General features: G+C 40.1%; 1 non-coding gene and 1 pseudogene across 1 annotated transcript; one reads left to right on the top strand and one right to left on the bottom strand.

Annotated features, from left to right (window-relative positions):
- LOC136289751 (chloride channel protein D-like) overlaps nucleotides 1-13,402 on the top strand; it is an 86,708-nt pseudogene that overhangs the window by 20,562 nt on the left and 52,744 nt on the right.
- On the bottom strand, nucleotides 5,939-6,011 carry TRNAA-AGC (transfer RNA alanine (anticodon AGC)). The gene has a single exon. It is a non-coding gene; the product is annotated as a tRNA-Ala (tRNA).

Raw genomic sequence — 13,402 nt, 5'->3', positions numbered from 1 at the left:
AAATACATATGAGGAATCCAGAGGAAATAGAAAAGTACTTGCTCAGACTGAGGTTTAATGGCAGCTTGATTTCACAATCATTGCAAATGGCCACTGCCAACATCTAGTTTTACAAATTCATAAATTTGTAAAATGTATTTATTCGTCCTTCCACGTGGGCAGCATCATATACACATTGCATAAAACAAATTGTAAATACTGAGTAGCTTGCCATTAGTGACTGGACTCATGTCATGGTTTAGGAATGGTATTCCCCAATTTAGTACTCCCACTGAAAACCGTGAGCTGCTCCCCTCCCCTCTCTGGTGTGAGAAAAAAGCAGAAATCACAGACTGAGATAAGAAAAATTTGCTGGAAATAACAGTGAGATAAGGAAACAAACAGTAACAGCAACTATAGTAATAACAAAAATATAGAAAGAAAAGATGATTTACATGACAAATGCTCACGAAGCCCAAACAATGAAAAACAATGGTGGACAGACCCTCTGCCTTCCACACTTACTTCTTCTTGAAAGAAAAAGAGCCCTTTTCCCCTGACTAAGGCTTTTCAGATGTTCCTGATGTAAAATGGTATTGAATTCCACAAGGTCTTCAGTGTCTCCACCCTGTCCCACTGATCTGGGCCGGAACCAGGACAATTCTAAACAGCCTTTTTAAGTCAACAGAAAACACACATGCTTTCCCGTGCTTGCCACCAATTTTAGTCTGTTATTTGACTTGCAATGCATGATTCAGTATTGTTTGCTATAACATGTATTTACATTTTCTTTATAAAAGCAGCCTTTGTCACTTAGTACCAGGACTTGGTATCAATAGCTATTTGGGTTGCTACAGGAAAAGCTTTTTCCTTCACTCTGACATACTTTTTTTTTTTTTTTTTCTCCTTTATTTTAAGGACTAAATGCTTGCAAAATGTTATTTTTAAAGACAAAACTATTTTCTGCTCTTAAGGAAAAACATCTGAAACCACGTTAATTTTTTTGTCTGTCTCTGAATCAAAAATAGCCAGGCTGATCTAACCTAGAGGCTGGACGGTCTTAGTGCCAATTTTTCATTTGGTGTGGCTACAAGTTATAAAGACTACATCATGTTGAAACTGGATAGATCTGAAAGGAATTAAGCATCAAATTGTTCTGGACTTTGTAAGGTCATGCACATGCTGAAGGTAGTGATGATGTATCTAATGAGCTTGTAATAAGACTAAATGTGGAAAGGAAGCTTGTTCACTCTTCTCTTTTTCTTAGAAATTGAAAAAGGGAATTATGATTGCAGCTGTAAGACTTTAGTTAGGATCATTTAAATTTGGCTCATCTCAGCATAGTGTGAGCTTATCAGTCAGTGCTCCACAAGCAGATAAATATAATTACCCCTTTGAGATCTAACAGATTAGTAATAAGCACCCTTGCTACTTTAAGAGATGCAGTAAGAACCAAGTAACAAAGAAATTGTAAGATGCTGAATTTGTCTTGTGTACTGATCCAACACAGTCAAGTGTATAGTTTTGCTTTTAAACTGTGATAGTGAAAGATTGCAGCCCCAGATGAGGCTGTATGTGGCTATGCCAGCATGACAGCACTTCCTTCTTCTAACATAGCTTCTCCTCACACATTTACACAGAACAGTTCTTTCAGTAGTGCTTTGTAGCTCTTCCAGCAGGCATTGATATTGCTTGGAGAAGGAGGAATAGGAGGTCACGGGAAGGAAAGAGAAGGGGATTAAGAAGCAATGGGTTTCTTCCATCAGCAAGTCTCAGTACTGCACATGTATTCCTGCAGTGCGGCAGTGAAGTGCTCCTGTTGCCACCAGGGAGAAATCTGTCTCCACCAAATGCACTGATTTCAAACAGGAAGAGTTAGTGCTACAAAACCCTGTGTGTAAACAAGACCTACACCTTCACTCTCTGTGCTTTTTTTCTTCTTGCTCAACCCTTTGTAGTTTAATTGCAAAAACCCACTTTCTTCTGTTGTTTCTCTCTCAGTTATTTTGGTATTGCTGCAAGCTTTGAATTGCTTCATGGATGTGCTGTTTTTTGAGTGTGCATTCCTTTACTGCTTGCAAAGACATATGCATAGAACTTGAGGCTTTGATATAAGTGAGTTACACAATCATATGGTCTCGAAACCACAGCAGAGTAATCAGGTTTTTCTTCTTTTATTGACCATTATGAATTTGGAATATATTCTTGTTTGAGAGGTTAGAGTAATGTAAAAAGCAAATACAAGTTTGGGAAGTATCTTGTGTCCCTTTGGTTGCCAATCTGGAGTCTGGAAGAGATTTTCTTGCTCTAGTTGTTGGCTGCATTTTAATTTTTCCTTATAGTTCTGAGCAGGGATCAGGTGGGTCAAATTCCACAGATCACCTGCTCTTTGTTCCAGGAACAGAGTTCATATTGTTACTGTCTAAGCTGTGGTGATGTCCAAAGCATGCGGCTGCTTTCCAGACTGGCAGAAGGAAGTTGTACCTGCTTGGAGAGTTCAGTTGTGCCGGATGACAGAGATTGAGCAAGGTTCCAGGAATAGCAGAGCTGTGCAGAAAGGCTAGTTGTGGTCAACGTGATAACCGGCAGTCTAAGCAGCAAAATGTTGAAATAACTGGTGTCAGTGTTTACCAAAGGAGAGCTTTAGGAACGCGTGGGACAGACATCTTTGAGCTGTGGTTTGAGTATAGCCTGTGCTGCTGTGGAAGAGGAAACCTCTAAGTCCTTCCAGCTCTCCAGTGCAAATCCTTCTAATTGCAAATACATCCATCAGCTCCCAGTGCAGTGCTTTTCCACCGAAGTGCTCTTCAGGAATGATACATTCTTAGTCAGCTAATCCTGTTTGATAGAGTTACAATGTTGTGTGGGCAAAGCAGTCAAGACCGGGCTATGTATTTTAATATATTTTTTCCCCATTTTCTGTGTTTAGACAACATAAAGTAGTTCCTGGTTTTGGGAATTTGGGGTTTCAGCAGCCAGAAGTTTATGTAGAGGAATATACGCATTAATAAAACAGATAGATTAGTAGGATACATAACAAACTGATCTAGTAAACTAGATTTATTAGTTAACAAAACAACTTAATTGGGATATATAAGGGAAAGTAGGCTTTTTGTGTAAATTGACACATTCTGTACAGGCAGCAAGGCAAGTTATATTCATCCATTTAATATTTTTGTTTGTTTGTTTTGCTTTTAATATTTAAGCATAAATCAGCTCAAGAGGGAAATTTTAGAAACAAACTGTTCATCAAATGCATGGATTAGTCCAGATGGAGTCATATTTATATTCTAATCAAGCTTTCAGTCAGTGTAGGGGGAGTAATGTGGTTGATACTAAAGAAGAAACTCAACTTGAGAGTATATTGAAGCATATTCACTCATAAGGCAGGTTTTCTTTAAAGTAATGTAATGCTCACTTCTGACATATCAGAACTGATTGAGGCAAATATGCTGGGAAGATCCTGAGTTGCTACCTCTGAAAGGAAGGGGGGAAGAAATCCTGCTCAAGTAGTCCAGTTGCCTTTCTTTGGCTTAAATCACTGCCGTTTCTCCTTATTTAGATCAGGATTAACATCACACAGACCAGACTGAAGAGAACAGATATTCCTTGTTCTCCTGGAAGTGCCCCAGATGCTGAAGCTGTCATGTAAACTCATTGCTTTTTAAAAAATAAGGTTAAGGCAAATGAGAACTACTACAAACTGCATTTTTGTAAAAAGACCTTTTAATGTTTTGTATCTCTGCATGTCTCTTCCTTCTCTTCTTGTTGCAGATGCTGTGCTTCCAGTTGAAGGTGGGAAGCAAGGGATCACATAGCTTTTTAAACGTGGGACTCATGAAGAATGTGGATGCATATCCCTCTGCATTGCTTTGGCATTTTATTTCATCCTTAGCTGTTGAACAGTGTTCTGGGCTTGCCAGTGGCTTGGTTATTCCTATACTTCAGTTCGGGTTTGTGCTTTCTATATGAAAGGCCTGTGTCATGTAGCAACAATCTGAATTGTAGGTTGAAAATTGGCAGTAGCAAAGTGCCAAGTGCTTGGAGGAAGCTGTATAGATAGAACAGGATGGGTTGCTTGGAAAGAGATGCTAAAATTGGGGAAAAGAATGAAGAAATATCATCTGAGAAAAGCTGTGGAAGGACTATAGCCAAAACTGTGGACTTTCCAAGGGTAGATCATTTGAATCCTCTGGGGATTCAGAAAGAGTCTCGGCTTCTGGCTCCATCTCTGTAACTGTAGGACTAAGGGTTCAGATCCAGACTTTTCATCTGTTTCTTATGTATGTAATAGCCTGAACCTTAGTCTTGGACATAACACCCTGAACTTTAGAGAAAACTACAGCTGGGTCTTTGTTGTAGTTTTTAGAAAGCTGTTGTGGACCAGAACAACGTTCTTGCAATAATGCTGAGAGGCTTGATGTTCAGCAGACAAGGGGTCATGGCTGCAGAGTGCATAATGCCATTCAAAAATATTGAAAAAATATAGAAAGAATTAGTTGTGTGCACAACCTCCTGCCTTTGCCCTACCTCTGTGTATTCACCTCCTGCCCTCCCCAAAATATTGTCTAAATCAGTTTTTAATAGGCAGTGTTTGCTGAAACATGGTGTACTTGGCTGAATAGACAGTTAGTCTATCAGTCAGCACTCATATTTTTGATCTGATAACCTAATTTTTATAACCAGTCTAGAACTACGTAGCATTTTAAAAGCCATTCCAGAACTGCATCCATTAATCAAATAGATCAGTTGTATGAATAAATGGGAAAAAGTTGTGTAATGGTGCAAGATGATGCTCCTCAAATCATAGAATCATAGAATATCCTGAGCTGGAAGGGACCCACTAAGATCATCAAAGTCCTCCTCCTGGCTGTGGACACTCCAAGAATCATACCTTGGGCCTGAGAGCATTTTCCAAATGCTTCTTGGACTCTGTCTGGTTTGGTGCTCTGTCCACTTCCCTGGGGAGCCTGTCCCCGTGTCCAACCCTGTGTGAAAAACATTTTCCTGATATCCATCCTAAATCTCCCCTGTTACAGCTTCAGGCCATTCCCTCAGTATTGGGATTATGTTAGAGATGGGACAACTGAGAGACTTTTTAAAGAATGATTTATTGCTATGATCTTCATCAGTCTCAGAGAGGGTGAGAATATCTTCACATCATTCGTCAGAGGTCACAAGATCTCTAGCTACAATGCCTTTTAAAGATTTATTAGTCAATAAACTACTGCCTCAAAATTTGTTAGTGTTTTCACCCCAATCGCTAATTATTTTGTTTTACACATTTTGCCGCAGTGCGGATCTTCTTTACCAATCATAAAATGCCACACAAACCTACAGTACCACACCTTAAAACTTCTTACTAGCTTTGTTACTCTAAAACTTTCCACGACCTAGCTTAGCATGTTTCTACTTAAACTACAAATCCACATTCTTGCTTCTGGTCTCTAAATCTGGAAGCCTTTTCCAAGGTCTCAAATCAAACCGTGTATTCATTTCTGTGTCTGGGCCTGCAGGACCTGAGGGTCCTGTCACTGGTCACACAGAGAAGACATCAGTGTCAGTCCCTCATTTTCCCCTCACAAGGAAGTTTCAGACTGCAATGAGATCTCCCCCCAGTCTCCTCTTCTCCAGGCTGAGCAGACCAAGTGACCTCAGACACTCATCATAAGGCTTCTCCTCAAGGCCCTTCACCACCCTCTTGGCCCTCCTTTGGATGCTCTGTAAGAACTTAACGCTTTTTTTATATTGTGGTGCCCAAAACTTCCCACAGGACTCCAGGTGAGGCTGAGGTGAGGCCACAGAGCAGAGTGGGACAATCCCCTCCCTTGCCTGATGCTCCCCAGGACAGGGTTGGCCCTCCTGGCTGCCAGGGCACTGCTGGCTCGTGTTCATCCTGCCATCAACGCCTGGGGCCCTTCCTGCAGGGCTGCTCTCCTTGCTCAGCAAAATGTGGCACTGGAGAATGCGGGCATCGATCCCGCTACCTCTCGCATGCTAAGCGAGCGCTCTACCATTTGAGCTAATTCCCCCCATGCACAGTCAGAAAAGAAATAGCTATATAATTTAGATCATTAAAATGGCTATTTTTAAAATAATAATAATAATAATAATAATAATTCACAATTTCTGGGAAGTGAATGTACAAATCCTGTTCACTGTCTGGCACTTCAGTCTGTGTATCTAATTCCTTGCATATGGGATGGAATGTTGCGTGTCACATCAACAATTACCTGCATAGCTGTGCTACATTTTGGTTTAGCTCTTCAGTGTTGGTTGGTTTGAGGACTCCTGGGTTCTCTTCACAGCTTCATTCCTGCTTAGTTCCGGCCAAGTCATTAATACCTATTACTCCTTTTTGCCCATTTATTATATGAGTGTAGTATTTTACTTGCCAGGTTTATGGGGCAAATGCAGGTCTAATTTTGAGAAATTATATAAGGCTGGAATTCTAGAAGTGTGGCCTTTGAATCTGAAATTTTCCAGTGTGTATTTCTGTGACCTATACTTTTGACTTTTGCTATAAGGTTAATTCTCATTGTGCTTGGAAGGACATGAAGACAGACATGCTGTTTGTCCTTTTTCTTCAGAGTGTGGTAAATCTGGCAGCTTCATGCTTCTGATTGGCATTAAGTAAATGATCATACTAAGAAAGGTTGCTAGAACTTTTGTGGGAAAGGAGTTTCTACAGAACCTGACAAAATTAATCTGGGATGAAAAACATGAAGCATTTCTAGAAAACACCATCACTGGCAAAAAGGATTGCTCTTTTTCTTCTTGTATACAGCTGCAGAGGAGCTTTGTGTGGCAAGAAGATGGGATTGATCCTTGTTTCCTTTATTCAAACTAGTGAATATGGAGTATGGATTGATACAGGTCTCTGCTGCCATCAGAGCTGCCTCATTTTTCAGAGATGTTTCAAGACTAACCATCCCTCTCACTGTGATAATGGTATGTTGAGTTTTCAAGTATTTTTGTGGCCAAGGTTGACTTGAGCTTTTGCTGCTGCAGTTAAATAAAGCACTGGTACCCCATGCACATTAAACCAGGGAGAAATAAATTATTGGACTGTCTGTTTTTGGCTTGCCCAAAGAAGGTTTTTTGTTTTGTTTTGTTTTATCTGGGAACTTTTACTTGCGGATGTAAGTTTGGAAGTAATGCCTTGACTGAGAAACCTGACTGTCTCTTTTTCTATCTTTAATTTTTTTGAGGATACAGAAACGATAATGCCATCAGTGGCTTACAAAGAAGAAAAGGGATGTTTCTGCTGGGTTACAAAGCAGCTGTAGGTCACACTACTTGCCTTGTGAATTCACTTCTGAGGGGGATGAGGGCCTTGTACAATTCACCTTTTAATCCTGGGGTTGACTATGGCCTCCCGGATGGAGAAAGTGAAGGATTTAGAGTATAGGCAAGTGATCTAATGGGAAACCTCACAGGTCTCTCTGGTCAAGTTATGCCTCATAGATTTCAAAATTTTGGGATTCATTTGGAACACATTTCACATTTCTGTTTCCCCCTCCTTTCGTAACCGAACATCTTGAGTCTGGTCTACAATACTTTCCAGGCAAATTTCTGAAAGCTGAAGTATTTGCAAATAATGTTCTTTTACTTAGAGAGGGTGTTCTTTGCTGATTGCAAATCCCCCTGATTGCAACACCTGGGGACAGTGAGTTAGTTGTAAGGCACAGCTGAAATTCAGCTTAATCAACAGACAAGTGAAGTTGAGGTCACAAGGGGGAAGTTTTCATCCTACCACAGCAGGACATTCAAAGCCTGTGAGTGTTAGTGTGTGTGGAAATTTCATCCATGACTAAACCCAGACTTGGCTGCCCAACTGGTTTTGCCCAAAAGTATCTCAATGAAATCTTTGCAGATGTCAGAATTCACACGGAGTGACTAAGCCTGGATTTTCCCTCCTAGTACGCTGTTGCACAGTGTTTGATAAAGTAGCTCTTCATTGGCACCCATACCAAGCTGGATCCAAGCTAGAGATAGGTTGTGTAAATTGTGTAGGAAGCACTTTTTTTTTTTTTTTTAATGTTCTAGCTTGAAAGGTGTTGTGTGTGCAAAAAAAATTTTCTATTGTGAAATAATAATTAGATTGATTATGGAAAAAGTCCTCCTTCAGTGTCTTCTTGGTGCTTTAGCAATTACTTATCCATTTAGTAATTAAGTAAAAATGGACTCTGCTGTTTCTGCTTCTGTTATTGCTGTCATGCACATTTTGGAAGTTACTGTGTGAATTGTTGGCCAACTACTAAGTCTGTAACACTTGAAGGAGGGAAAGTTGATGCCTGAATACTAGACGTAAGTTTTCTGAGAGCCCAAATGCTGACTAAATGTAACGTCTTTTCCAAAGTAGGCCTTCATTTTCTCGTAATGCCTCAACATACTTTAATTTAATTTGTAAACCATTACTTTACAGTCTTACTGCAGGTATAAGTCTTCAGGGGCAAAAGCAGTTGATTGACATTTTCCTCAGCTCATGAGGCTGTACTTTATCACAGAGAAATGAGAGGTGATTATATGCCAGAACACTTGCTGGTCTCAGATGCAAGAACTGCTTTTCATACAGCTGCAGTACAAAGAAAATTCCTACATTTTCTTTTCTTCAGTTTCTCCCTACCTTCCCCACGACCTGTATTTGTTCTCTGTTTCAAAAGTGGCTCTGCATATGCACGTAGAGCGTATGCAAAACAATATCTGGAAACTCTTAAGAACTGTAGGGAACCGAGTTAAAAAAGGCCCTAGAAAAATGATGAGGATTGCATTGCAGTGCTTTCTGAATTCCCCTAGGTGTCATGTTCTAACCCTTCTGCGCCTCTCTGCACGGGCAGATTCTGTTTCAATTTATGTTCATCCAAGATAAATAGCTGCATTGCTTGAGGAAATATTAATTTTTGAGGAGAAAAAAGGTCTTGGACATGACAATGCAAACACATAATTAAAAGGTTGTGCCCTCAAACCATAAAATGCACATATTTTTCCTATATTGTCTGATGGGTTCAAAAAGAATTGGGAATGTTTGTTTTGGCTTTTCACAGCCTTCCATTTGGAAACAGTTATGAATGTGGGACTTGTAGTGAACAGGTTTGTAAGATGCTTTTTTTTCCCCCTCATGGCAGACCCCACAGGCATCTGCCCACCTCTTCTTTCTTGGCTGCCTGTTTCTACCCCCCATGCTGACACTTGACCCTCATCCTCAGCTTTTTGTGGCAAAGGGTAGATGTGGTGACATTTTTTTTGGCAAGTACAAGGCATAGCCTTATGGCTTGCCTTCCCACAGCCTTCTGTTTCCCATGTCTTGTTAAGTGTCATGTGTCCTGAGCTTGCAGGCCTCAGGGTGCTCTAGACGTGGAAGAGGAATAGCATCTTTCTACAGTGTGTTTGCTCTCTAGCTAATTCTGTATTTTTAACCTTCCTTTTATTTTCACTTCCCAATAAAAACGTCTCACGAGTGTTAAAGAGAAAAGGTGGCTCTGGGCTAGCCTAGAATTAGTGTCTGTGTCCAGTGCTGTTGATGTGCCTATACGCAAGCTGAAAGAAGTTTCATTTGCAGCAATTTGGATCCTTTGTCCTATGAATTGTTTTCCCTTCTATTTCTTATGATAGAAACTAACCCTGACTCTCACCCCTTTCTTGCCTGTTCTGTTCAAACAGAATTAAAGCAGCATAATCCCTTTATTGGCCAAATTTATTTCTCCAAGAAATCTCTTCTGATGGATATGGGAATTGCAATTAATTCTGAAAAGGTTAAGACTCTAAACCCTTCTCTGAGTGTGAAACACTGGAATATCAGGCTTTTGACAGACTAAAGGAGAAAAGAGACTATTCTTCAGGATTTGGAAGTGGAAATGCAATGTCGCTATTTAAACCAAAGGGAAATCTCCTTAGGGGATTAACTCTCCCAGGAGAGACTGTCCTAGGGTCTCCTGTGAGTGGTGGGTGTGGCTGCTGTGAATGAACGGGTTGTGCTGAGGGGCATGATGTTGGTACTGAAATATAACCATCTGATGGGGGTTCAGACCATTATGAAAAGTTGCTTGTTAATGTCTGTCTGAGTCTACAGTATGGCAGAAATAAAAAACTGTATGTAAAATCATCTGGTTCTAAAGACTGTAGTGAAATGAGGTTTGTTCATGCTTTCTGTTGTTTGATGCCTACACTGACCTATAGTTAGGAAATTTGATATGTATTTGTTATACACATTCCATTGGTAATGAAAATGAACATTTTTTTTTTTCATAATTTGAATACCTCACTTGTAATGTATGCTTCTGGCATGTTCCACAGTATTGCTACAGGTCATCTGGAGTAAGTGTGGTGAAATAGCTCTGACAGCACGTAGTTACAACTAAATCCTTACCTCTCCCCTCTCTGTGTATTCCTTCAGTACTTCTAATTTAGGCAAAATGTACTTACCCGAAATTACAGGCAGGATGCATTGTTGCAAATTCTAGGGTTACCCTTCTCAGTTCCTCTGACAGAGACTCTCAAGAAGCTTAAGTCCTTTCACAAGAGATTTAAGTGGGGCATTGTTTTACAGAGGATATGGAACAGACAACCACCCAATCCAGGTAACTAGAGGGAAGTTATAACAAAATCAGAATGGTGATATAAGATGTTAGAAAAATAAGCACAAAACTTCTAAAATACATGTCAAATCTGCCTGGTACCAGTGCAGGTTTTTCACCAGAGGGTTGCTCAGTGGTTGCAGGATGCAAGATGCTGCATTTGAAACCCTTAGCTGTGATGATGATGCAAGCAGGAAGGATGTTTTTGAAAATGCTATCACAAATATAAATTCTAAGTCTTTCCTTCTTGAGTTGAGTAAGGCAATAGGGCATAGCTGATATTTGAAGACCAAACAGTGAAAACAATCTCTGGCTACTAAAGAGACCATCAGGAGGCCAAGAATCCTCATTGACTTAAATCAAATTTCTCTTGAGGGAGTCCAGATCTAATGGATGAGAGCTCTGTTCTACAGGCAAAGATGGGTAAATTGTACATTAACTGGGCAACGAAACAGTGATATGTATCAGGCTTGGATTAAATGTGGATATTAATGTGGTGTAAGTTCTCAGGTTTCTTCTTGACAAATGGGATGCTAGAAAAAGTCTGTATCGCTGTGCCTTTGAGCATCATTGTGGGTCCCTTCCAACTCAGGATATTCTGTGATTCCTCCTTATGTGAAACTGTAATGCCTGTTTGCCTTGAGCACCCCGTACCTCCATTTGGGTGAGGGCTGCTTCTGCCACCTTGACCTCCTGCTTTTCCCTTTTTCTGTCTGCTCCTTGAGCTGGAAAGTAAGGGTGAAAACAGCTCACAGTATGAAATGGTTTGTCCCTCCCTGGTTTATAAATGCTTGCTGATACTTGCTGTATTGTGTAGGCAATGAGGAGAGCCTGCAAAGGGAGCTGGGTGTTACTCCAGGAGGTGCTCTGGCAGGGCTGGCTGGACTTGGAGGTGCAAAAGGTTTACAGTGCAAACTGTGTTATGTGAGACTTGTTCGTGCACTTGCTGCCTTAGAACTTGCCATGGTAAGAGAAAGGCCGAGGTCAGGCTGCTGGGGCTTTGAGCAACCTGGTCTAATTGAAGGTGTCCCTGCCCATGACAGAGGGTTTGGAACTGGATGAACTTTAAGACCCCTTCCAATCCAAACCATTCTATGAGTCCATGAAGGAAACAATAAAAATACTCTTTAAACAGCTGACTTTAGAGTCAACTAGAGTGCAGGTGCCTTTCTGTAATGCATACTTTCTACCTACTTTGTCTTAAGTTGGTTTTTTTGTTTGTTTGTTTTTTTGTTTGTTTGTTTGTTTTTTTTTTATATTATTAAATGGTCAAAGTGAGTGCTGGCACAAAGCTGGGCTTCTGTACCAGTGCCCTTACATTTTTGCAAATGGAGTAGCAGCTGACCCTGAAGTTAGGGGCTAAAGAGCTGTGACCCAGCTGTGCAAGAGATTCAGAAAATGGAGACTATTGGGTCTTGCTCTGTGACAAGTTTCCAGGGCAGGTCTTACTGCATAAATAATTACAGGAAGCAGGATATTTTTCAAGATGTCAAATTAAATTATTTAATCAGTCCTTTTGGTCTTAAAAGAAACCAGTCTTGTTTTCAGCACATAAAACATGGTGTTACATCTGGCTAGTTGAAGGAAAGGGACTTCCCTTCCAAACTCATAGTGCCATCCAAAGTGTGACCCCTTCCCTTGATAAGGATTATAGTTTGCTGAGGTGTGAGGAGAAAAATTCTCTGAGACCTGAATATGCTTTTGGCATACCAGGAAGCAGGAGAACAGGCTGATTTGGAACACATTAATTTATTGCTCACATGAAAGATCTTATGGTCATGGAAGATTAATATGATCTCATGGTCAAATATAGTAACTCTGTGGTTAGAGTGATGGTAAACACTGAAGCCTGCAAGAGCTTCTTTTTTCACCACCACCTGGTTTAGAATGATTTCAAAAATTTGCTTCTCCTCTATTTTTGACCAAAAATGAGGACATCAGAGGGCTTTTTTTACAAAAAACTTGGACATTTAATCAGAAAGCTGAACATCTGAAAAACCCAAACAAAGAAAACAAGAAAGAAAAGAACCAAAGAACCAAAAAAACCCCCAAACCAAAACAAAAAATTACTTGTCTTGCTACGAACTTTGTTGTTCCACTTTAACATTTTTCTTTAAGGAATGACATATTTGCCATGAAACACCAAAGAAACTTTCTTGGTATGTTCAAGAAGGAGGCCCAATACACTGTGCATCATGGGAGACGTAGTTTAATCTGAGAGGCCAAGCCAAATCCAATTTTCAAATTCTCAAGAGATGACAATATAGCATTCCAAATGAAAGCTTCTTGGGTTCTAACCTGAAAAATACTGCTCTATAGGGATGGTAAACAATTCGTCAGGTCATTGGAACATTTGATAAAAGATTTATGCTTGTAGGGAAAATGAAATGAACCCCTTTTGTCTTCCTGGATGGTAGCCTTGTGAACCCAGCCAAAGAAGGTCAGAACAAGTCCCCTCTGATTCCTTCATCCATCATCTGTAAAGAAGAACTGCAACTATGGGACAGTTGGTTAGCTTGCAGGTCATTCCCAAACTAGAAGAGAACCCAGCTCTATCTCTAATATAGCTGTGTCAGCTTTGGTACCAGGTTTTATCAGTAAAATAAACAGACACAACTGAATTGTATATGGATCCAATTGGCACTGAAAGTTCAGTTGTGCATCTGAAATATTGAAATTGAGATTGCATCTCTCTTTTAAATATACACATTGGAAATGAAGTTGTAATTTGAGAAGATAACATTTTTATATAGTCATTTTTCTGGCTCTAGCTATCAGTAGCTTAAGAAGTATTTTATAAATAAAGGGATGTAGTGTATTACGACATACAATGGTACATTTGGGAC

Source organism: Chamaea fasciata, unplaced genomic scaffold (assembly GCF_029207755.1).
Source record: "Chamaea fasciata isolate MVZ Bird 193981 ecotype frontalis unplaced genomic scaffold, bChaFas1.0.hap1 SCAF_1, whole genome shotgun sequence".
Lineage (NCBI taxonomy): Eukaryota > Metazoa > Chordata > Aves > Passeriformes > Sylviidae > Chamaea > Chamaea fasciata.
This window is presented reverse-complemented; position numbering and strand designations above follow the sequence as displayed.